The 25,347-nt window shown below is 39.5% G+C and overlaps 1 long non-coding RNA gene across 1 annotated transcript in view; it reads left to right on the plus strand.

Annotated features, from left to right (window-relative positions):
* LOC129059871 (uncharacterized) overlaps positions 1-25,347 on the plus strand; it is a 62,931-nt gene that overhangs the window by 24,118 nt on the left and 13,466 nt on the right. Inside the window, exon 2 of the long non-coding RNA XR_008525966.2 lies at positions 608-716. This is a non-coding gene — a long non-coding RNA (uncharacterized LOC129059871). The remainder of the gene's footprint in view (positions 1-607; positions 717-25,347) is intronic.

Genomic DNA, 25,347 nt, shown 5'->3' on the forward strand with positions numbered 1-25,347 from the left:
TGAAGAGACTGTCCTTTTTCCCTTGTGTGTTCTTGGTGCCTTTGTAAAAATTCGGTTGACTGTAAATGCATGGATTTACTTCTGGGCTCACTATTTTGTTCTATTGGTCTACATGCCAATACCATGCTGTTTTGGTTACATGGTGTATAGGTTTGTAGTGTATTTTGAAATCAATAGTGTGATGCCTCTGGCTTTGTTCTTTTTGCACAGGTTGCTTTAGCTAGTCAGGGCCTTTTGCAGTTCCATACAAATTTTAGAATTGCTATTTCTATTTCTGTAGAGTGTCACTGGAATTTTGATAGGATCACATTGAATCTGTATATCACTTTGGATAGTGTGGACATTTTAACAATATCATGGACATGAAATAGCTTTCCATTTATTCATGTCCTTTCCAATTTTTAAAATTAATATGTTATAGTTTTCATTATAGAGATCTCTCACTTTTTTGGTTAGATTTATTCCTAGGTATTTTTTTGTAGCTATTGTAAATGGGATTGATTTCTTGATTTCTTTTTCACATAGTTCACTATTAGCATATATAAACATTATTGATTTTTTAAGGCCTGTTTCATTTTATTACACTTTGCTTAATTTTGCTTCACAGATACTGCATTTTGATAAATTGAAGGTTTGTGGAACGCTGCATTGAGCAAGTCTATTGGTACCATTTTCCAACAGCATGTGCTCACTTCATGCCTCTGTGTCACATTTTGGTAAGTCTCATGATATTTCAAAATTCTTCATTATTATTATATCTGTTATAGTGCTCTGTGATCTGTGATCTTTGTTTTTAAAATCTTATTTTTAAAAATTTGTGTATATTATCATGGGGTACAAGTCCAATTTTGCTACATTGATATATTGCATTGTGGTAAAGTCTAGAAACATTACTGATTTTTCTATGTTGATTTTATATTCTGCCATTTTACTGTATTTGTTTATCAGTTCTAATAGTTTTTTCCTGGAGTCTTTGGGATTTTCTAAATATAAGATTATATCGTCTTCAAACAGGGACAATTTAATTTCTCCTCTCCAATATGGATGCCTTTTATTTCTTCCTCTTGCCTAATTGCTCCCAGTACTATAACTGGTAAAAGTGGTCATCCTTGTCTTGTTTCAGATCTTAGAGGAGAAGCTACAACTTTTCCACATTTAGTATAATGTTGGCTGTGAGTTTATCATATATGGTCTTTATTATGTTGAGGTATTTTTTTTTAACAAGCTATTTAACTGGAAGAGGTATGCTTCTTTTGTGCCCAATTTGTTGAGCGTTTTCATCATGAAAGATGTTGACTGTTGTCAAATGCCTTTTTGATATCTATTGAAATGATCATATGGTTGTTGTCATTTATTCTGTCTGTTGTGGCATATCACATTTATTAATTTGCATATGTTAAACCATCCTTGGGATGAATCCTACTGAATCATGGTGAATGATGTTTTTAATGTGATGTGAAATTCTGACCACTAGTATCTTGTTGAGAATCCGTGCATCCATGTTCATCAGAAATATTTGCTTGTAGTTTGTCATTGTTGTGTTTTTGTTTGGTTTTGATATCAGAGTTATGCTGGCCATGTAGAATGAATTTGGAAGTTTCCTCCTTTTCAATTTTTAGAATATTTTGTGAAGAATTGGTATTATTTCTTTAAATATTTTGCAGTATTCTGCAGTAAAACCATCAGGTCCTGGACTTTTCTTTGAGGGGAGACTTTTTATTATGGCTTTAATCTTGTTACTTATTATTCATCTGTTTAGATTTTCTATTTCTTCTTGATTCAATCTTGATAGGTTGTATGTATCCAGGAATTTATTCATTTATTCTAGATTTCCCGATTTGTTGTTATAAAACTGTTCATAGTAGCTTCTTTTTTAATTTTTATTTCTTCTTAAAAAAACACAGGATACATGTGCAGAACGTGCAAGTTTTTTACATAGGTATACATGTGCCATGGTGGTTTGGTGCATCTATTGACCCATCCTCTAAGTTTCCTCCCCTTACCCTCCACCGCGCAACAGGCCCTGGTGTGTGTTGTTCCCCTCTTTGTGTCCATGTGTTCTTAATGTTCAACTCCCACTGTGAGTGAGAACATGTGGTGTTTGGTTTTCTGTTCCTGTGTTAGTTTGCTGAGGATGATGGCTTCCAGCTTCACCCATGTCTCTGCAAAGGACATAACCTCATTCCTTTTTATGACTGCATAGTATTCCATGGTGTATATGTACCAAATTTTCTTTATCCAGTCTATCATTGATGGGCATTTGGGTTGGTTCTATGTCTTTGCTATTGTAAATAGTGCTGCGATAAACATATGTGTGCATGTGTCTTTATAGTAGAATGATTTATATTCCTTTGGATATATATACCCAGTAATGGGATTTCTGGGTCAAATGGTTTTTCTGGTTCTGGATCCTTGAGGAATTACCACACTGTCTTCTACAATGGTTGAACTAATTTACATTCCTACCAACAGTGTAAAAGCATTCCTATTTCTCCACAGCCTCACCAGCATCTATTGTTTGCTGACTTTTTACTAATCACCATTGTGACTGGCCTGAGATGTTATCTCATTGTGGTTTTGATTTGCATTTCCCTGATGATCAGTGATGTTAAGCTTTTTTTCATATGTTTGTTGGCTGTGTAAATGTCTTCTTTTGAGAAGTGTCTGTTTGTATCCTTTGCCCACTTTTTGATGGGATTGTCTTTTTCTTGTAAATATGTTTAGTTCCTTGTAAATTCTGGATATTAGACCTTTGTCAGATGGGTAGGTTGCAAAAATTTTCTCCCATTCTGTAGGTTGCCTGTTCACTCTGATGATAGTTTCTTTTGCTGTGCAGAAACACTTTAGTTTAATTAGGTTCTATTTGTCAATTTTGGCTTTTGTTGCAATTGCTTTTGGCGTTTTTGTCATGAAGTCTTTGCCCATGCCTATGTCCTGAATTGTATTGCCTAGATTTTCTTCAAGGGTTTTTATGATTTTGGGTTTTATATTTAAGTCTTTAATCCATTTTGAGTTAATTTTTGTATAAGGTTTAAGGAAGCGGTCCAGTTTCAGTTTTCCCAGCACCATTTACTGACTAGGAGATCCTTTCCCCATTGCTTGTTTTTGTCAGGTTTGTTGAAGATCAGATGGTTGTAGATGTGTGGTGTTATTTCTGAGGTTTCTGTTCTGCTCCATTGGTCTATATGTCTGTTTTGGTACAAGTACCATGCTGTTTTGGTTACTGTAGCCTTGTAGTATAGTTTGAAGTCAGGTAGCATGATGCCTCCAGCTTTGTTTTTTATGCTTAGGTTTGTCTTGGTTATACTGGGTCTTCTTTGATTCCATATGAAATTTAAAATAGTTTTTTTCTAATTCTGTGAAGAATGTCAATGGTAGTTTGATGGGAATAGCATTGAATCTATGAATTGCTTTGGGCAGTGTGGCCATTTTCATGATATTGATTCCTCCTATCCATCAGGACGAAATGTTTTTCCATTTGTGTCCTCTCTTATTTCCTTGAGCAGTGGTTTGTTGTTCTCCTTGAAGATGTCCTTCATATCCCTTGTTAGCTGTATTCCTAGGTATTTTATTCTCTTTGTAGCAATTATGAATAGAAGTTCATTCATGATTTGGCTCTCTGTTTGTCTATTGTTGGTGTAAAGGAATGCTTGTGATTTTTGCACATTGATTTTGTGTCCTGAGACTTTGCTGAAGTAGCTTATCAGTTCAAGGAGTTTTTGAGCTAAGATGATGGGGTTTCCTAAATATAAAATCATGTCATCTGCAAACAAACACAATTTGACTTCCTCTCTTCCTATTTGAATACCTTTATTTCTTTCTCTTGCCTTTATTTCTTTCTCTGCCCTGGCTCAGAACTTCCAATACTATATTAAGAGTGGTAAGAGAAGGCATCCTTGTCTTGTACGAGTTTTCAAAGGGAATGCTTCCAGCTTTTGTTCATTCAATATGATATTGGCTGTGGGTTTGTAATAAATAGCTTTTATTATTTTGAGATATGTTCCATCAATATCTATTTTATTGAGAGTTTTTAACATGAAGGGATGTTAAATTTTATCAAAGGCCTTTTCTGCATCTATTGAGATAATCATGTGGTTTTAATCATTTGTTCTATTTATGTGATGGATTACCTTTACTGATTTGCATATGTTGAACCAGCCTTGCATCCCAGGGATGAAGCCAACTTGATCGTGGTAGATAAGTTTTTTGATGTGCTGCTGGATGCTGTTTACCAGTATTTTATTGAGGATATTTGCATCAATGTTCATCAGGGATATTGGCCTGAAATTTCCTTTTTTTTTTTTTTTGAGACGGAGTCTTGCTCTGTCACCCAGGCTGGAGTGCACTGGCATGATCTCGGCTTACTGCAAGCTCTGCCTCCTGGGTCCACACCATTCTCCTGCCTCAGCCTCCTGAGTAGCTGGGACTACAGGTGCCCGCCACCATGCCCAGCTATTTTTTTTTTTTTTTTTTGTATTTTTAGTAGAGACGGGGTTTCACTGTGTTAGTCAGGATGGTCTTGACCTCCTGACCTCAAGATCTGCCTGCCTTGGCCTCCCAAAGTGCTGGGATTACAGGTGTGAGCCACCACACCCAGCCAAAATTTCCTTTTTTTGTGTGTCTCTTCCTGGTTTTCGTATCAGGATAATACTGGCTTTATAAAATCAGTTAGGGAGGACTCCTTCTTTTTCAATTGTTTGGAATAGTTTCAGAAGGATGGGTACGAGCTCCTCTTTGTATTTCTGGTAGAATTCAGCTGTGAATCTGTCTGGTTGTGGGTTTTTTTTGGTTGGTAGGCTATTAATTACTGCCTCAATTTCAGAACTTGTTATTGGTCTATTCAGAGATTCAAGTTCTTCCTGGTTTAGTCTTGGGAGGCTGTATTGTCCAGGAATTCATCAATTTCTTCTAGGTTTTCTAGTTTATTTGCATAGAGGTGTTTATAGTATTATCTGATGGTAGTTTGTATTTCTGTGGGGCCAGTGGTGATTCTCCTTTATCATTTTTTACTGTGTCTATTTCATTCTTCTCTCTCTTCTTATTAGCATAGCTAGTGGTCTATTTTGTTGATTTTTTAAAAAAACACCTCCTGGGCTGGGCGTGGTGGCTCACGCCTATAATCCCAGCACTTTGGGAGGCTGAGGCAGGCCGATCACGAGGTCAGGAGATCGAGACCATCCTGGCTAACATGGTGAAAAACCGTCTCTACTAAAAACACAAAAAAAATTAGCTGGGCGTGGTGGCGGGTGCCTGTAGTCCCAGTTACTTGGGAGGCTGAGGCAGGAGAATGGCGTGAACCCGGGAGGTGGAGCTTGCAGTGAGCTGAGATTGTGCCACTGCACTCCAGCCTGGGTGACAGAGTGAGACTGTCTCAAAAAAAAAAAAAAAAAAAAACAGCTCCTGGATTCACTGATTTTTTTGAAGGGTTTTTCATGTCTCTATCTCCTTTAATTCTTCTCTGATCTTAGTTATTTCTTGTCTTCTGCTATGTTTTGGATTAGTTTGCTCTTGCCTCTCTACCTCTTTTAATTGTGATGTTTGGGTGTTGATTTGAGATCTTTCTAGCTTTCTGATGCAGGCATTTAGTGCTATACATTTCCCTCTTAATACTGCTTTAGCTGTGTCCCAGAGATTCTGGTATGTCATCTCTTTGTTCTCATTGATTTCAAAGAACTTCTTGATTTCTGCCTTAATTTCACTGTTTACCCAGGAGTCATTCAGGAGCAGGTTGCTCAATTTCCATGTAATTGTGTGGTTTTGGGTGAGTTTCTTAATCCTGAGTTCTAATTAGATTGTACTGTGGTCTGAGAGACTGTTCGTTATGATTTCAGTTCTTTTGCATTTGTTGAGGAGTGTTTTACTTCCAATTATGTGGCTGATTTTAGAATAAGTGCCATGTGGCACTGAGAAGAATGTATATTCTGTTGATTTGGGGTAGAGAGTTCTGTAGACATCTACTAGGTCCACTTGATCCAGATTTGAGTTCGAGTTCTGAATATCCTTGTTAATTTTCTGTCTGGTTGATCTGTCTAATGCTGACAATGGGGTGTTAACGTCTCCGACTATTATTGTGTGGGAATCTAAGTCTCTTTGTAGGTCTCTAAGAACTTGTTTTGTGAATCTGGATGCTCCCGTATTGGGTGCATATACATTTAGAATAGTTAGCTCTTCTTGTTGAATTGTTACCTTTATCATTATGTAATGCCCTTCTTTGTCTTTTTTGATCTTTGTTGGTTCAAAGTCTGTTTTGTCAGAGACTAAGATTGCAACCCCTGCTTTTATTTTTGCTTCCCATTTGCTTGTTAAATTTTCCTCCATCCCTTTATTTTGAGTCTATGTGTGTCTTTGCATGTAAGATGGGTCTCCTGAATACACCACACACAGATGGATCTTGACTCTTTGTCCAATTTGCCAGTCTGTGTCTTTTAGTTGGGGCATTTAGCCCATTTACATTTAAGATTAGTATTGTTATGTGTGAATTTGATCTGGTCATCATGATGCTATTTGGTTATTTTGCACACTAGTTGATGCAGTTTCTTCATAGTGTCATTGGTACTATGGTACTAATATGGTATGGAAAGCATATTTTCGTGTGTTTTTTGTGGTGGCTGGGACTGGTTTTTCCTTTGCATATTTAGTGCTTCTTTCAGGAACTCTTGCAGGGCAGGCCTGGTGGTAGTGAAATCCCTCAGCATCTGCTTGTCTGGAAAGGATTTTATTTCTTCACTTATGAAGCTTAGTTTGTCTGGATATCAAATTCTGAGGGGAACATTCTTTTCTTTAAGAATATTGAATATTGGCCCCGAATCTCTTCTGGCTTGTAGAGTTTCTGTTGAAAGGTCCACCATTAGTCTGATGGGCTTCCCTTTGTAGGTGACCTGGCCTTTCTCTGTGGCTGCCCTTAAGAGTTTTTCCTTAATTTCGACCTTGGAGAATCTGATGATTATTTGTCTCGTGGTTATTCTTCTTGTGGAGTATCTTAGTGGTGTTCTCTGTATTTCCTGAATTTGCATATTGGCCTGTCTTGCTAGGTTGGAGAAGTTCTCCTGGATAATCCTGAAGTGTGTTTTCCACCTTGTTTCCATTATCCCCATCTCCTTCTGGTACTCCAATCAATTGTAGGTTTGGTCTTTTTATGAAGTCACATATTTCTTGGAGGCTTTGTTCATTCCTTTTCATTCTTTTTTCTCTATTCTTGTCTGCATGCCTTATTTCAGCAAGGTAGTCTTCAAACTCTGATATCTTTTTTTCTGCTTGGTCGATTTAGCTGTTGCTACTTGTGTATGCTTTATGAAGTTCTCATGCTGTGTTTTTCAGCTCCATCAGGTCGTTTATGTTCCTCTCTAAACTGGTTGTTCTAGTTAATAATTCCTCTAACCTTTTATCAAGGTTCTTAGCTTCTTTGCCTTGGATTAGAACATGCTCCTTTAGCTCAGCATAGTTTTTTTATTACCCATCTTCTGAAGCCTACTTCTGTCAATTCGTCCATCTGATTCTCCATCCAGTTATGTGCTCTTGAAGGAGAGATGTTGCAGTCATTTGGAGGAAAAGAGGCACTCTGGCCTTTTGGGTTTTCAGCATTTTTTTGTTGATTCTTTCTCATCTTCATGAGTTTGTCTAGTTTTGGTCTTTGAGGCTGCTGACTCTTGCATGGGTTTTTTTTTTTGGCAGCTTTTTTGTTGTTGTTGATGCTGTTGTTGCTTTCTGCTTGTTTGCTTTTCTTTCAATAGTCAGGTCCCGCTTCTGTAGGGCTGCTGCAGTTTGCTGGGGGTTCACTTCAGGCCCTATTCATCTGATTTTGCTCCTGTGCCTGGAGATATTACTCAAGGAGACTGGAGAACGTAAAGGTGGGTGCCTGCTCCTTCTTCTGGGAACTCTGACCTTGAGGGGCACCAATCTGATACCAGTAAGATCACTCCAGTGTAGGGTGTCTGACAACCCCTGTTGGAGGGTCTCACCTACTTGGGTGGCACAGGGAACAGGAACCATTTAATAAAGTACTTTGCCCCTTGTTGGAGGAGGTGTGCTTCCCTTGGGGGAAACCCACTCATCTGGGCTGCTTGGATTCCTCAGAACTACCAGGAAGAGAGGCTAAGTTGGCTGATCTACAGAGAATGCGGCCACCCCTCCTCCTAGGGGATCAGGCCCAGGTAGATCCAGATTCTGTTCCTGAGCCTCTGGCTGGTGTTATTGGCTTTCCTGCAGGGAAGCCCTGCCCAGTGAGGAAGGATGGGTCAGGGTAAGACCTGAAGAGGTGCTCTGGCTGCAGACTGCCACAGCTGGTGTGTTGGGCTGTGGGGACAAGTCTTGGGACCAAATCTAGCCTCCCTGGCTCCAGCAGTGGAGAAGTGCAGCCTGGATCTATAGAGATGGCTGCCACCCTTCCCCCACCTAGGGATCTTAGCGAGTTATGCAGTTGCGAGTCCCAGTGTTGGCTGCTGCCCTTCCTCCAAGGAGCTCAAACTGCTTAGACAGCAGGCAGCTGCAGCTGTGGTGCTGGTCACCCCTCTCCCTGGGAGTTGGATAGGCTTAAGTAGATTCCAGCTGAGAGGCTGTGAGAATCTGCATGTTCCAGGGTTGGGATGCTAGGCCCTGGTGGCGTGGGTTCGTGAGTGGGATCTTCCAATCTGTGGGTTGCACAGTTCCATGGAAGAAGCACAGTTTCCCTGCCTGTGTAGCGTGCTCACTCACCACCTCCCTTGGCTGGGAGGAGGGGGTACTCCTACCCCATGTGGTTCTTAGGTGGGCCGACGCACCACACTGTTCTTCCTTCTCTCTGTGGGTCATGCCAGCCTTCTAGTCAATTTTGAAGAGGGAATCTGGATACTTTGTTTGGTGATGAGGGATTCACACCCTTATAGTTTTTTTTTAATGGGAGCCTCTGAATGCCACTGCTTCCAGTCGGCCATCTTGGCCCTGCCCCCGTAGTAGTTTCTTATAATCCTTTTTATTTCTGTGTTGTCAGTTGTAATGTCTCCCTTTTTATCTCTGATTTTATTTATTTGAGTCTCCTCTTTTGTTTCTTAGTCTGGCTAAGGGTTTGTCAATTTTGTTAATTTTTTTCAAAAAAACAACTATGTTTTGTTGATCTTTTATATTATCTTTTTAGCATCTGTTTTATTTATTTGTGTTCTGATCTTTATTATTTCTTTCCTTATAGTAATTTTGGGTTTAGTTTGTTTATCTAGTTCTTTGAGATGAATTGTTAGGTTGTTTATGTGAAATCTTTCTTCGTTTTTGATGTAGGGCATTTTTTGCAATAAACTCCTCTTTAAGGATGGCTTTGCTGAATCATATAAGTTCTGGTATGCTGTGTTTCCATTTTCAATGATCTCAAAAAATTTTTAAATTTATTCAGTGACCCATTGATTGTTTAGGAGTATGTTAGTTAACTGATTGTTTAGGAGTATGTTAGTTAATCTCCATGTATTTGTACAATTTCCAAAGTTCTTCCTGTTGTTGATTTCTAGTTTTATTCTATTATGGTCAAAAAAGCTACTTAATATATATATTTTTTAAATTTGTTAAGACTTGTGGCCTAACATATGATCTATCCTGGAGAATATTCTATGTGCAGATGAGAAAAATGTGAATTCTACAACCATAGGCAAAAAAACAAAAAACAGACCAAAAAGCTTGACCTAAGCCTCATATTTTATATTTAAAAATTTTTTTAAAAAAGGATCATAGGCTTAAATGAAAATGTAAAATTGTAAAACTTTTAGGCAGGGCAAGGTGGCTCATGCCTGTAATACCAGTCCTTTGAGAGACCAAGTTGGGAGAATTGCTTGAGGCCAGAAGTTCAAGACCACCCTGGGCAACATAGTGAAACCCCATCTCTCCAAAAAAAATTTAAAACATTAGCCGGCTGTGGTGGCTCATGCCTGTAGTCCTAGGTACTTGGAGGCTGAGGGAGGAGGATCATTTAAGCCCAGGAGTATGAGGTTACAACAAACTATGATCACACTATTGAACTCTAGCCTGGGGCGACAGAGAGAGACCTTGTCTCTAAAAACAACAACAATGACAATGACAACAAAAACTTTTAGAAAAATAATGAGAGAAAATCTTTAGGATTTAGGGTTAGGCAAAGTGTTCTTATACCTGAGACCAAACATAATTCATAAAAAGAAGAGTAGATAAATTAGACTTCATCGAAATTAGAAATTTTGCCTGCAAAAGTCTCTCTTATGAAAAGACAGGTTTCAGACTGGGGGAAATACTTGCAAACCACATGTTCAACAAATGACTATGTCTAGACTAGCTCTTCAGGGCTGGGGTATATAAATAAATCTCAAAACTCAACAGTAAAAATCTGGGCATGGTGGTAAGCACCTGTAGTCTCAGCTATTTGGGAGGCTGAGGCAGGAGGATTGCTTGAGCCCAGGAGTTTGAGGCTGCAGGGAGTTATGATTGCACCACTCCAGCCCTGGGGACAGCATGAGATCCCATCTCTAGAACAAACAAACAAACAACCTCAACAGTAATAAACATTTCGATTAGAAAATGGGCAAAAGATATGAAGAGATATGAATAAATATTTCATCAGGCAGGATTACAGATGGAAAATCACCTGAAATTATGTTCAACATCACCAGCCATTACGGAAACCAAAATTAGAACCTGTTAGAAAGGCTAAAATAAATAAAATAAAATAAAAGGCTGACATTAAATGCTAGCTAAGGTATGGAGAAACTGAATCTCTCATGCAGTAGGAATGTAATGGTGCAACCTCTCTGAAAGTTGGGCAGTGTCTTGAAAACCTAAGCATGCAACTACTATATGATTGAGTGATTGCTGTCCTGGGCATTTATCCCAGAGAAATGAAAACTTACCTGCACAAAACATGGTGCGTTTCTTTAAGCAATTGTTTATAGAATCTTTATTCATAATATCCTGAAACTGACAATAACCCATATATCCTTCAATGGGTGAATGGTTCAACAAACTATGGTACGTTGATGCCATAAAATATTTCTTAGGAATAAAAATAACTATGAAAAGAACATGAAACACACTATTAAAATACAATTTGAGGCCGGGCGCGGTGGCTTATGCCTGTAATCCCGGCACTTTGGGAGGCCGAGGCAGGTGGATCACCTGAGGTCAGGAGTTTGAGACCAGCCTGGACAACATGGCAAAACCCCGTCTCTACTAAAAATCCAAAAAGTTGGCTGGGTGTGGTGGCGGGCATCTATAATTCCAGCAACTTGGAGGCTGAGGCAGGAGAATGGCCTGAACCCAGGAGGCAGAGGTTGCAGTGAGCCAAGATCACGCCATTGCACTCCAATGAGGGCAACAAGAGCAAAACTCCATCTCAAAAAACAACAACAAAAAACTTGAATAAATTTCTAGAGAATTATACTGAAAGGGAAAAAAGTCAATCTCAAAAGGTTTCACACACTATATTATTCCATGTATATAATATCCTTGTAATGACAAAAATTATAGAGATGGAGAACAGATTAGTATTTGTAGGAGTTAGGAAGAGGATGGGGATGGGAGGGCAATGGAATGGCTATAAAAGGCTAACACGAGGGATCCTTGTGGTGATGAAAGTATTCTATATCTTGAGAGTGTCAAATTGCCTTCCATAAAGAGTATTCCAGTTTATATACCTGCCAATATTGTAATGAATATGCCAAATATTCCCATGTTCTAGCCGCCCACCCAATGTATTATATCACACTTTTTGACTTTTGACAGCCAGATCACTGGTGGTGGTATTGTTTCCACGTGTATTTTACGTGATCTGTGAATATCACTTAAACATTTTTTTCTCATGTTTAAAAGTCATTTGTGTTTCTTTTTCTCTGAACTGCCTACAAATTTTGAGCTCACGGGGAAGCTCCCTGTCAAGATACTGGTTTCCTTAAATGGTCTCACCCACTGCCACCCCCTCTCCCTCCATACACACATATATCTTCTCTTTCTCATTAGGATAGTTCTTGATTTTATAATTAAGTTTTACCTCTGGTGCCTCTTGGAATCTCGAAGCAGGTGGTATACTTTCCTGCCAAAGAGTGGATTATTGAGAATAAATAGCTCCACCCTATTTATTTTTCTATGTCACACCTATTGAATTCTATAATACTACAATCCCACAATAATTATCAGAACATATTTCTTTTGCATTCCCTCTCTGCTTCTACTTTGAAGTTAGTTTAATTTACCATTTTTCTGTAGTGGGTGTTAAGCTCTTTGAGATGGATGACCCTGTCTTTTCATCTCCTGCTCTCACTGCCTTTCACACAGGGCCTGCATCTTGGAAGCCCTCGGTTGATGTTAGTCCACTAGTGACTTTCCTGCAACACTCATCCTTGGGAGAGACCTTGAGATGTGTTTAGCTGACATTAGGAAGCCACAGCTTTGGGGGTGGCTAGCTTCTGTTTCTGCCCTGGCAAACAGTTTCTAGGATAAAGATTTAGAGAGTCACGGAAGTTGCTTCAGAAAATGAATGGAAGTTTTGTTGGTTTGGTCACTTCTGATGTCATTCTAGTCACATTTGGTTGCTGTCCATTGTCCTTAGGCTGTCTTCTCTCTCTTGAAAACCTGCTCTTAGCAAAGGACTTGATAAGTTCATTCACACTGAAGTGCAACTGACTGATAACAGTTTAGATGAAGAGTTTGCATGGTAACCTACTCAAAACCTGAAGCTGAGCAATGCAGCTGTAATGCTGATATTTCATGATATAGATGGCAAGTACGAGAGTTAAGTGTTTGGCCAAGCAAAAGTCTTACATTCTAGAAATCTGAACATGGAGATAGCATGAATTTTCCCTACTCCTGCATGAGACCCTGGTCCCTCTTTTGGGCTGTGGATGAAGTGAACTTCTAAGCAAGCTAAGCAGGTGTAGCAGTGGTGCACAGGGTCTATTTATGCATTCTGGTCCACATCATAATAGATGCACCAAGGGAGGTGGTAATAGTTCATTTTAAAAACTCTCCTGTTTTATTATACTAATTGATGCAACTGATGATGTTTCTCTTCCTTAATAACAGTGACATTCATTTAATATCTCCATATTAACTAGTAGTTTCCAACTTATACTAACAGCATTTTTAGAAAAATCTATTAAAATTAAGAAAGGCTCAAGAAAAACAAAAAGAATAATTCCATTAAAAAATAGAGCTTATTGTTGTAGATATTAATGGACTATCTTAGTCCATTAGGACTACTATAACAAAATGCCATAGACTAGATGGCTTATAAACAACAGAAATTTGTTTTTCATAGTCGGGCTGGGAAGTCCAAGATCAAGGCACTGGCAGATTTGGTGTCTGGTGAGGGCCGGCTTCCTGGTTTATAGATGGTGCCTTCTTGCTGTGTCTTCACATGGAAGGGAGTGGCTAGCCCTCCAGGGCCTCTTTTATAAGGGCACTGATCTCATTATGAGGGCTTCACCCACATAACCTAACCACCTCCAAAGACCCCACCTCCTGATGCCATCATCTTGGAGGTTAAGATTTCAATGTGTGAATTTTGGAGGACCATAAACACTCAGGTCACTGCACGAACTATCATTTCCCTCTTTCTCTTTCTATTTTCATGTCCCTTTATTACAAATGCAATCTTCCTTTCTGCCACTGACATCTCTTAGCTTTAACTGATTTTTTTGACAGCGTTTTCCTATTCTGGTTCTTCTTCCATTGTTCCATTTTCCAGATACAATCCTGTTTTTTATTTACACAGCTTTTTTTTAAAGCCCTTCATAAAAATTCCAACAATTGTTTCTTGCTCTCTGCCTCTTCCAGAGAAATTGTAATTTGCAAAGGCTTAATTAGGATCTCTTAGGATTCTCCACACTTTAGGATTTTAATATGTACTATTAGCGCACAATAGTCCTCAGGTTTCTTAGCTCTTCCAAATTTTCTTCCCCAAATCTGTATAGTCGTGGTTTCTTAAAACATTTCTTTCTAAAAGAAGTCTGAAAGAAAACCAGATCAACATTATTATTACATCAAAGTTGCAAGCTCTTTCCGCACCACCATTTAGAATTGTTCTTTTAAGTTTTTAAAAAAGCAAATGCTGAAATTCATTTGAATGCTGTGTTCATAATAAGAAACCATTTTAATGATCACATATGTTGTTGTTTTAAGGGCCCATTTTATAATTGAAAGAATACACTCTAGACTAGACTATCTTGGGGATTTGATTCATGCAATTCCTTCTTCATTATGTACTGAGCTGTTTATTAATCAGCCTGGCTCCACAGTCTGTTTTTATTCACTTTGATTTCTTTTGTGTTTAAAGTTCAGGGTTTACATTTTTAGTACTAAAAATGAAGATGACTGCTGCTTTTAGTTGTTTGTTTGTTTATTACGCCAAGTAGATTTCTAAACATTTCCAGGCTGCAAAGGGAAAAAAGAAACAACAAAAAAGATGGGAGCAATATCCTGTCAACACATTTGCTTATGATATCTGGAGCCCTTGGAATGAGCCAATTAGTCCTAACGTTCTATTTGAGACTGTATTGCAACGGCATTTGTTTTGCAGTATGGATTTTTTTTTTTTTAAGTTAGGAGCAAATAGGACCAATTATGTGCTTTGATTCAGAGAGTTTTCCACCCACCATATTCACCCAATTGTACCTCACTCCCTACTGTTGGACTTAAGCGCTTCTCAGTCTTTAGGAGTCTCCTATCATGTGAATGATAATGTAGCAGGTACACATTTTAGTCCAAAACGCTAAGATGCAAAAAAACCTCACAGTATTTCTTTCTTTAATGCAATTAATTTCCAGTTAATCCTGCTCCACAGACAGATTCATTGGTGGGTCTCCCTCATGCTGTGTAAAAATTTAGGAGAGGGTGCTTCAGCACTGCAGAACATTTAGGGAAGGGTTCTCTGTTCCAGTCTACACTGATCACCTGGGAGGGGAAAGTATACATATAGTGGTGATAACCTGCAAATCACATTTGTCAGTTTACTTGAAGAGCAAACAGGCTTTCAGATTAACCAACCTTGGGGAAGTCTTGTGATTCATGATGACACCCTGAGTAAAGAATCTTATCCTGAGTGATTCAAATTGTTGACGTATTGATTAATGTAAGACCTACTGATAAAGAACAAAGGGTGCAGATTTATTTCTGAGTCATAAGGTTTTACTGATTGTCACACAGGTAGACATTTTAGCACCTGTGTAGCAATCTGTAACCAATGATTGCAATTTCTATATTATGCCCTCCAGTGGAAATGGACAACTGTAGAGTGAGGAGTCCTCCCTTCTAAACTCTCCTATGAAAACCTGTCCAACTTATAACAGATTCTGGAACACTCCCACTTTTGTTGGTGTGTTTTCTTGGGCCCATCCTCACATTTGGGTTCCAATAAAACTTTATTAATTTCCTTCCTTCCTTCCTTCCTTCCTTCCTTCCTTCCTTCCGAAACAGGAGAGTTCCCTGACCCCCCTCACAGAATGTGCAACAGGGGTTTGGTTTATTTATTTGGCCACTGTGTGCTCAAAACCCTTACAGGAGGGGAAGCATGCAGGTGAGCAGGTGCAGGAGCCAGGGCGGGTGCTTTTGGGCTCTAGTCCCATGGCAGTGTTTAGGGGTATTACAGTGTTCTTTTAGCCCTGCCGTCTGGGGGATTGCTTGAGTGTTAAACAGTTCAGTGAAGAGTCAGTGTGACAGCCTTTTTGGATTCCTGCACCTAGTGTGTCCCAAATTCTAGTCCAATGTCCAGGAAGAATCAGGTCACAAGGGCTTGAAGGATGGTGAATGTAGGGATTTTATTGAGTGATGGAGGTGGCACTCAGCAGGATAGGGAGCTGGAGAGGGGATGGAGTGGGAAGATAATCTTCTCCTGGAGTTCAGCCATCCCACAGCCAGTCTATTCTCTGACCACCCCTAGCCGAACTCCTCTGGATGTTCAGATGCTTCCTCTCTTTTCTCCTTCTCTGTCGCACCACTCTGCTGCTCTTTTCCTCATGAAGCCTGGGGTTTAGGGTTTGTATGGGCACAGGATGGGAGGTGGGGACATGGCGGGCCAAAAGGCAACGTTTGGGCATGAAAACAGGAATGTCTGTTCTTATTTAGGGCCTCGGGTTCTCAGGCTTGAGGGTGGGGCCTTTGCAGGGGAACAGCCCTCTTCTACCCAGTATTTCCCTGCCTTCTGTTCATTTCCCTTCCTCCCTCCTTTCTTTCCTTCCTTCTTTCCTTCTTTCCTTCCTTCCTTCCTTCCTTCCCTCCCTCCCTCCTTTCTTTCCTTCCTTCTTTCCTTCCTTCCTTTCTTCCTTCCTTCCCTCCCTCCCTCCCTCCTTTCTTTCCTTCCTTCTTTCCTTCCTTCCTTCCTTCCTTCCCTCCTTCCCTCCTTCCCTCCTTCCCTCCTTCCCTCCTTCCCTCCTTCCCTCCTTCCCTCCTTCCCTCCTTCCTTCCTTCCTTCCTTCCTTCCTCCCTCCCTCCCTCCCTCCCTCCCTTTTCTCTCTTTTTATGGCAGGTTTTTCTCTGTCACCCAGGCTGGAGTGCAATCATAACTCACTCCAGCTTTGAACTCCTGGGCTCAAGTGATCCTCCTGCCTCAGCTTCCTGAGTAGGAGTAGCTAGGACTGCAGGTGTGCACCACTGCACCTGGCTAATTTTTTTCCCTATTTTTGTACTTTTAATTTTTGTTAAAACAGGGTCTTACTATATTGCCCAGATTGGTCTCCAACTCCTGGCCTCAAGTGATCCTCCCACCTCAGCCTCCCAAAGAGCTGGGATTACAGGCATGAGCCACTGTGCCTGGCTTCAAATTATTTCTGCCTTAGCAGCTTTAATTTCTATTAACAGGGGGAAGAACACAACACACATTAGGAGCTCAATCAATTAGCTGCTTTGGCTAATGTTTTGTTTCTTTGTGAATGGACGCAGGAATGAAGAGAATCTAAACTAAGATGGGGTGAAAGTAGGAAATCATTCCCCCATGTCAAGTGCAAGGGCTATCCAGTTAGAGGCCAACACAGATGTCTGATCAAAGGTAAAAGTCTTTGTGTGCTTGCAACAAGGGAAGTTGTCTAATAAGGTCTGAAGACAGAAAGTCCTGTGGTTGTGTCCTGCCCTTCTCCTGCCACACTTGGCCTGCCTTCAGCAGCAATGCCCCTTGGTGGTTGTCTGCCCTCTGCCACCTGCCTTCATTTACACTTGCAGTGGGGTTTATTTACTCTCACTATCATTTGGATATACAAAGAAATTTTAATTCCCTTATTTTTCAGACATCAACCTGACCTTCCTTATCAGCACTTGGTAATGATGGTGCTGACAGGTAACACAGTACAATCCAGTTGAACCCTTTGTCTGATTCAATCGTTTAACTTTTTTTTGAGGTTTAATTTAGGATTTTATTATATTTTCCCAGTCTTTTAGATTCCACTCTGCTGCTTTCAAATATGGTGCAGAGGGAATGTAGTTTCTGGGGAGAGGTGCCCATGACTGCCAGGTTTTGGAGGAAGGGGTGGCCTAGCCTCATATTGGTCCTTGGGGCATTCTGGCTGGCATCTGCTGAGGGATGTTTGGTGTGCCCCTATCCCTGGTCATTCTGCGGTATCCACCCATGACATCTGTGGCTGCTAATCTCATGGTCTATTGTTTCTCAGACTTGGTCAGGGCCTGGCCAGCTTGCCCCAAACATTTGCAAGGCCTGGGGCAAGGCTGCCATGATGTATGAATACCTAAAAGTTAGCAATCAAGCTAACACACTTTTAAATATGTTCCATTCCTTTACCTTGACAAATATATCTTTATAATGACAAAATTGAAAAATATGTTTAAAACTATAGCTTTTGTAAATTGGAAAGTCAGTAAAATATTGACAAATTTATTTATAATTATACATCTGAGTGTTGTGTTGATGGGTTGATGATATTTACATGGCATACAATGAATACATAATTCAATGAATTTTGTTATATATTTCATTCATTTATTTTTCTTGATTTCATTTTAGCACAATCATTAATTACATTTTTATAATTAAGATTTTCATAATTTGGTTCCATTCATAGTAATGCCAAATGAGATAACATTTCCTGAATCATTATACTTTTTATATATTTTCCCTTAGTTTCAATTTGGAGAAATCTTGCTTTGCAGAAAGTTTAGCAAACAGAATTGTCAATAAAAATTTTAAAGCAATATTTGATTTGGAATGAATCCATGACTTTTTTATGCATGTTGAAACATTGTAATGGAATTGTTATATAATGATATAATAAAATTGTTGCTGAAGATATCATTATCAATTATTCAATTTTATCCTATAAATATTATTACTTATACCATGAGTAAGGTGGTCATCACCATGTCTTTTGTTCCATATAGTTTATCTTCAGTTTTTCTTCTTTCAACTTTTGAATTCTTAGATACTGTATTTTTAAAATGAAAATGGCTATGCTCTGCTCAAAATGTTCAGATCTCTCTTTAGTGAAAACTATGCCTTGATCCATAAGGGCCAAAAATGGTGTCTAGAGAAATAGTTTGGAGATTATTTCTACATAAATCTTCTTCACAATCAAGCAGTTTTGTTTCCTTATTTTAATTTTATTTTTAATTGAAGTGTTACAATTTTCTACACTTCACATGCAGCCTCTTTCAATTTAGGCAAACTGTATTTTTCCAAAATTAAAAAAGTTTTGATCCTTTAAAAAATTACCAAAGTTAAGTTTTTGTTTGTGCTAATATTTATGGCAAGCAACAGTTCCAACCACATTCCATGAATAGTGCAGATTAAAAATGAATTTCATGTTTGCACAAGGCAATTCACTTTTTTTTTTTCTTGACAGAGTCTTGCTCTGTTGCCCAGGCTGGAGTGCAGTGGTGCAATCTCAGCTCACTGCAACCTCCACCTCCTGGTTTCAAGCGATTCTCCTGCCTCAGCCTCCTGAGTAGCTGGGATCACAGGTGCACGCTACCACGCCTGGCTAATTTTTTGTATTTTTAGTAGAGATGGGGTTTCACCATGTTGGTCAGGCTGGTCTCAAACTCCTGACCTTGTGATCTGCCTGCCTCGGCCTCCCAAAGTGCTGGGATTACAGACATGAGCCACCATGCTGGGCTCAATTCATTCTTTATTTGAGCATCTTCTCTTGAGTATCTTGTGTTGATTTACTTAACATTGTATGTACTAAAGTAGTTGTAATATCAAAGTTAACATGTGTTTCACCAAGATTTTTCCCTCCTTTAGCCCAATCTAGAAAATACTGTATATGAGCTATGATTTTTCTCGAGAATATCATTGCCATGACACAGTTGAAGTCCTGCCTCCCATGAGTCATACACATCTGTTGTGAATACTGATCTTGTCCTTGAGCTCCCCTGGGATTCCAAATTGGAACATAAAGAGAAGCAAGAAAATGGACATTTAGCACTTGTAGGATAATTCTATTGTATTCCTGCTGAGAGAAAGAATTTCATACACCGAGTGCTTCTTCTGCTCAAAGCCCCTTTGCTTTGAAGTGGTGCCCATCTTTAACATCAGCAGTGGGGCCACCTCAACCCATAACAGCGCTGAGAGGCAGTCATCTTGTTTTGAGATCACAAAGTATGTGAGGTGTATCCCTGGCATCTGGATGGTGCTAGTCACGAGAGTAGATGTTAGGTTGTGGGCATGCCATGCCAGCCCCGGGCACTGGATCACAAGCGTTGGAGATGGCCATGTGTTTTTTTTTTTTTTTTTGAGACGGAGTCTCGCTGTGTCGCCCAGGCTGGAGTGCAGTGGTGTGATCTCGGCTCATTGCAAGCTCTGCCTCCCCGGTTCACGCCATTCTCCTGCCTCAGCCTCCCGAGTAGCTGGGACTACAGGCACCCGCCACCATGCCCGGCTAATTTTTTTGCATTTTTAGTAGAGACGGGGTTTCACCATGTTAGCCAGGATGGTCTCTATCTCCTGACCTCGTGATCTGCCCATCTCGGCCTCCTAAAGTGCTGGGATTACAGGCATGAGCCACCGCGCCCGGCTGCCCATGTGTTCTTATTCCACAAAACCATCCACATAGGCACTTGGCTTTTTATGACTCTGGGAAAGTGTCATTGGAAGAATTAGGTGGATTCACATGTTCCAGTTTTTCATTCCTAAATTCCGTATAAAATACGATTATATTTGCTTGGTTGTATATACTATTTTTGATAATTATTTTATTTATTTATTTATGTATTTTACCTTAAGTTCTGGGATACATGTGCAGAACGTGCAGGTTTGTTACATAGGTATACACGTGCCATAGTGGTTTGCTGCACCTAGCAACCCGTCATCTAGGTTTTAAGCCCCGCATGCATTAGGTATTTGTCCTAATGCTCTCCCTCCCCTTGCCCCCATCCCCCAACAGGCCCCAGTGTGTGATGTTCGCCTCCCTGTGTCCATGCGTTCTCATTGTTCAACTCGACTTATTAATGAGAACATGCAGTGTTTGGTTTTCTGTTCCTGTGTTAGTTTGCTAAGAATGATGGCTTCCAGCTTCATCCATGTCCCTGCAAAGGACATGAACTCATGATAATAGTTTTATATGATTTCATTCTGAATATTTTATTTTTATTCCTTATTTAACCAGTGTATTCACCTGAGTGTGTATGGTGGGTGTGTATGTGTGTGTGTGTGACATGCTGTGCCTGCTTTTAAAATATGGGGCCTGAGGCGCTTGGCCTTGGGTGCCTCTTGTCCAGGTCTAAGGTCAGGACTGGGACCTGAGACCTTCCCCAGGGACTCAGCCTGCTCCTTCCCTTAAAGATGCTGCAGACCCTTCGAAGTGACTTCTGTGTCCCAGGCTAGACACCCTGCAGCCTCAGCTTTGGGCTCACCATATTCACTGCCACAGTGGCTTCTCTGACTCTCAATCCAGTGTCGGTTCCATATGGAAATCAGGGGTGGCTTGGGTATGCAAACTAGACCATCCCTCTGCTTGGCCACAACGTTCTTCCCTCCTAACTATGGTGGGACCACCCCCGTTGGTGAGCGTCACCCTCTATACAACAGCACCTGGTCCCCAGCATTCGAAAGGCCATCTATGCAGAAGTCTCAGGATGGCGATAGCAAGGCAAATATATCTTCTCTTTCCTCTCTTCTGTCTGATTTTCTCTTTCCACTGTCTCTCTGAGTGGCAAGGAGTGGAATTTTGTTATTTTCCTAGTAAAAAAATGTTATGACCTACTCACTTGGCTTAGCCCTTGAAATGTTAAATATGAGAGCTAAAGAAATTTAGAAAATCTTTTTGTCCTCAAGAGTGCTATCCTTTTAGGCTGATTTTCTACAGTTAAACTTCATATCTGATGTCAGAAATGAAATAGTGATTCTTCATTCATTCCTCCGTTCTCTGATTCTTTCTGTAGCGATGCTTCTCCAGCTCGAGAGCACATCATCAACTGGAGAGCTCTTGAAAACATTGCTGGGCTTCATCCTCGAGTTTCTGATTCAGTAGGGCAGGGTGGGGACTAAGAATTTTCATTTCTAATGAGTTCCAGTGGTGCTGATGTTTCCGGTCCAGGGATCACCAGTGGAGACCCATTAGTCTATGCCATCCTAGTCCCACCCGCCTGACACCTCATGCTCACCAGAAGGATACCTTGGGCTGACCAGAGAGAGGGTTTCTGTGTGAGAAGGTAAGATAGGAAGGCACATTGAGTTTTACTTTTACCACTCTTAACAAACTCACTGAAAAGCACCAGATCCAACTACCTGCTTATTTCAGTTGAGTATAGTTTAACAATATGAAATTTAAGAGAAACCATCCTTTCTGCTTTGCATCTGGGATCTGCCTGTTTCCAAGACACAGATACCTTCTTTGCTTAACTGAGATTTCTATTGACATATTCTTTCACCATGATATTATCATACTGTAATTTTTTTTTAATTTCAGTTTTTTTTTTAGGTTTAATTTTAAATTATACTTAAGTGAAATTTAGCACATAGCAAAGACATGGAATCAACCCAAATGCCCATCATTGATAGATCAGATAAAGAAAATGTGATACCTATACACCATGGAATATTATGCAGCCATAAAAAGGAATGAGATCCTGTCCTTTGCAGGGACATAGATGAATCTGGAAGCCATTATCCTCAACAAACTAATGCAGGAACAGAAAACCAAACACCACATGTTCTCATTTATAATTGGGAGCTGGACAATGAAAACACATGGACACAGGGAGGGGAACAACACATACTGGGGCCTGTTGGAGGTGGGGTGGGGAAGACGGGGAGGGAAAGCATCACGAAAAATAGCTAATGCATGCTGGGCTTAATATCTAGGTGATGGGTTGATAGGTGCAGCAACCACCATGGCACGTGTTTATTTACATAACAAACCTGCACATCCTGCACATTTAGCCTGGAACTTGAATTAAAATAAAACAAAAATTTAGCATAAATATATGTTCCTGCTTTGGAAGATTTTCTTCCACTTTTTCACGGTAGCAATAGAGCGAAATCATTGATCACTTAATTATAACTCCCTGGGGAGGAAAATGTTTGAGAAAACAAAGAAGCATTTTTCAGATTTGAATGCCAAGTCACAATACAGCCAATCTGGTCTTTTTTAAAAACAGAATTGTGTGCATCACTAAATCTTTCTATAAAAGGCCATTTGGTGCTTCTGCTTTTAAAGGGATTTGCGTAGGTGAGAAAGACATTTAGTACATTCCACACCAATCTTGCTCTGTTTGTTTCAGTAATAATGCACAATTGTAGATCTACAGGCTTTATGAATCATGTAAAACCAGAAGTAGCACTAAATTACTTTGTTTTTCCAAACCTCATTTTTAAACTTAGTCTTTTACAGCTTCCTAATTTAAATAGGATCTTCTCTCCTTATTTGGCAAAAGAGGCCGGCAGCAACCATGAAATCCTTCTAACACTGAATGCCGTTGCATCTTATGATATGATAGATCATCAATAATTATGAAGATGATTTTCAATCCATTTCTGATTTTTACCACTGGATTTTCTTTCCTCCTTTTGTCCCTACAAGCGATATGTGAATGCATCTCATAAATGCCCTGCTCTCAGCTGCTGAACATTCTCCTGCTGAAAGGCAGGGAGCTAATTAGCACCGCCACCTCGACAGCGTCTGTACCAGTCACCCCTGGATGCATGCTAGAACACCTTTGAACAATAGATGACAGTCTGCAGAGAGCACAGAGCTCCCGGAGAACATAAAAACGCAATGGAACAGAATGAAGGGATGCAAGTCACAATTGTCTCAACTGCAAGTTGGCCAAAGTAAACATTACCCCAAAGGTCAGACACGAGGCTGGGTTTGCTGTCACCTGGCTTCTTATGTATGCATAAAGAGAGAGATATGAGATGCAGGGTGGGAAATTGATAAAGAGGATGAAAACACATCTGCCCAAGCCATTACTATGGGCAGACAGGCAAGCTAACTTGCTTATGGCCTACATAGATTCTAGATCATGTTTGGACCTTATGAAGACATTCTGCATATTTAGAAACATGTCAGGAAATTTGGAAGTGCAAATTTGAAGTTATTTTGATGTCTTTAGAAGTTCTACACATTTGCAAAATTCCATAATCCTTTATAAAGTGAGCATAAAATAGTGGCTTTCCTATTTTCTTTTAAAGGAACGATGCGGGGAATTTTATCTTCTCAGGGTTAGATTCGATACAGGATCAAAGTGTGATATTTAAAAATGTTTACAATCATGAGTACCTGTCGTGACTCTCTTTCTAATTATCTGTAGGAGATGAGAATCTATTTCACGCCTTGTATGAAGAGATTTCCGTTCATAGCTTTAAATGACCAATTATTTCTTTCTGCACATTTTGGTAATTTTATTTCATGACTTTTGAACACCTTTTATTCTTGAAATTTCTCACCAATATTTGCTTTGAATTAAGTCACAGGGTGCTCATTGTACACCCCAAATCTTCATTTATGGAACCGTTGTCATTGTGACAATCTTACCTGTCATAAAAAATTCTAGCAAGAGTCAGTGTGGAATTTACATTATTTAACTTTCAATAGAAGGTATAGGTTTGTAGGTTCTTTTTTAATTTTTGTGAAAAACTTTTGTTAATTTTGAACTAGGTCCCAAATACTCGAAAGAGTGAGGTAAGGAAATGGAAGGAAGCAAGGCAGTGACTCATCAGCCCTCCTGGTTCCGCTCCACAGCATGGGGGCCCCTCAGGGTGGTCTCATCGGCCGCTTCCCACCCCAGTTCCACTCTGGAGAAGAGTTGGACTTGATCTTTTCTAAATAGAAATGACATTTTGCTTCCACTTGGAGTGTTAAAAGGGGACTTTGTAGCCCATGGGACAATATTAAATAAAGGTGTGAAATTTAGTGTCCCAAGTTAAAAAAAAAAAAAAAAAAAAGAAAGGATCAAACTACTGAATTAAAGTCAAAGATTCAGCATTTTTTTTCGTAGTGCCAAAAAAAAAAAAAAAAAAAAAAAAAAAAAGTGGTGGGGGAAAGATAGCAAGAGATAATAAAGTCAGGATACAGAACAGAGGGCCTTAGTTTCTGTCCAGAGGGACCACCATCTTTTAATATAGTCACTTAAAAATACATGCATTGCTACATTTTTCATTAGCCTTAATTTTTTCATCAATCATGTTAATTTATACAGAGGGCACTTAATAATAGCTAATTAACACTTATGACTTTTGAAATTAAAAGACCTTTGGAGAGATTACTGCTGATTGGGGAAAGGATTTTTTTTTGTTCTTTCCTTTTTAGAGAAGAAAGAGAAATAGCAAGAAGGCACAGGGCTTTCATGTGGTGAGAAGAAATTCTCTCTCTTCACTGATCAGTCAGCAGATGAAAGTGACATCAGCATAAGCAGGTCCAGTGATATTCTTTGACACCATGCTAGAAAACATGACCCAATTGAGCATTAATGGCTCAAATAAAATAAATAAATGAATGAATAAATAAAAATTCAGGATGATCTTTACATAGATTGAGACCAAAATAAAATTTAGAAATGACACAAAATAATGTCAGTTGTTCACACACACACACAAAATAATAATCTGGGGGTAGTTACTATGTTGGAGTAAAATAAGTCACATTAAAAATGAGAATTCACTAAGTTGAAATAATATTGGAATTTTTAGTGAGAAACGAACTGTATAATTACCTAATTCATCCACAGAGGTTGCTGAGCTGTATTTTCCCTGCGTCACATTAACCAACTGTGCTTGCCTGTATCATTCCTTTGTAACTTACTGCTTTAGGCCATGGTCTTCATATTAAGAAAGTAGATTTTAACTGTGTCCTTTTTAATATCTACAAAATGCCTTTGGTTGAGTACTTGTTTTGTGATTGCAGGATGTGGTGTGTGTATGTATGTATTTATATGTGTATCTATGTGTGTGTATGTATTTATAGACTATATAATCTATATTCTATATAT

Source organism: Pongo abelii, chromosome 5 (assembly GCF_028885655.2).
Source record: "Pongo abelii isolate AG06213 chromosome 5, NHGRI_mPonAbe1-v2.0_pri, whole genome shotgun sequence".
Lineage (NCBI taxonomy): Eukaryota > Metazoa > Chordata > Mammalia > Primates > Hominidae > Pongo > Pongo abelii.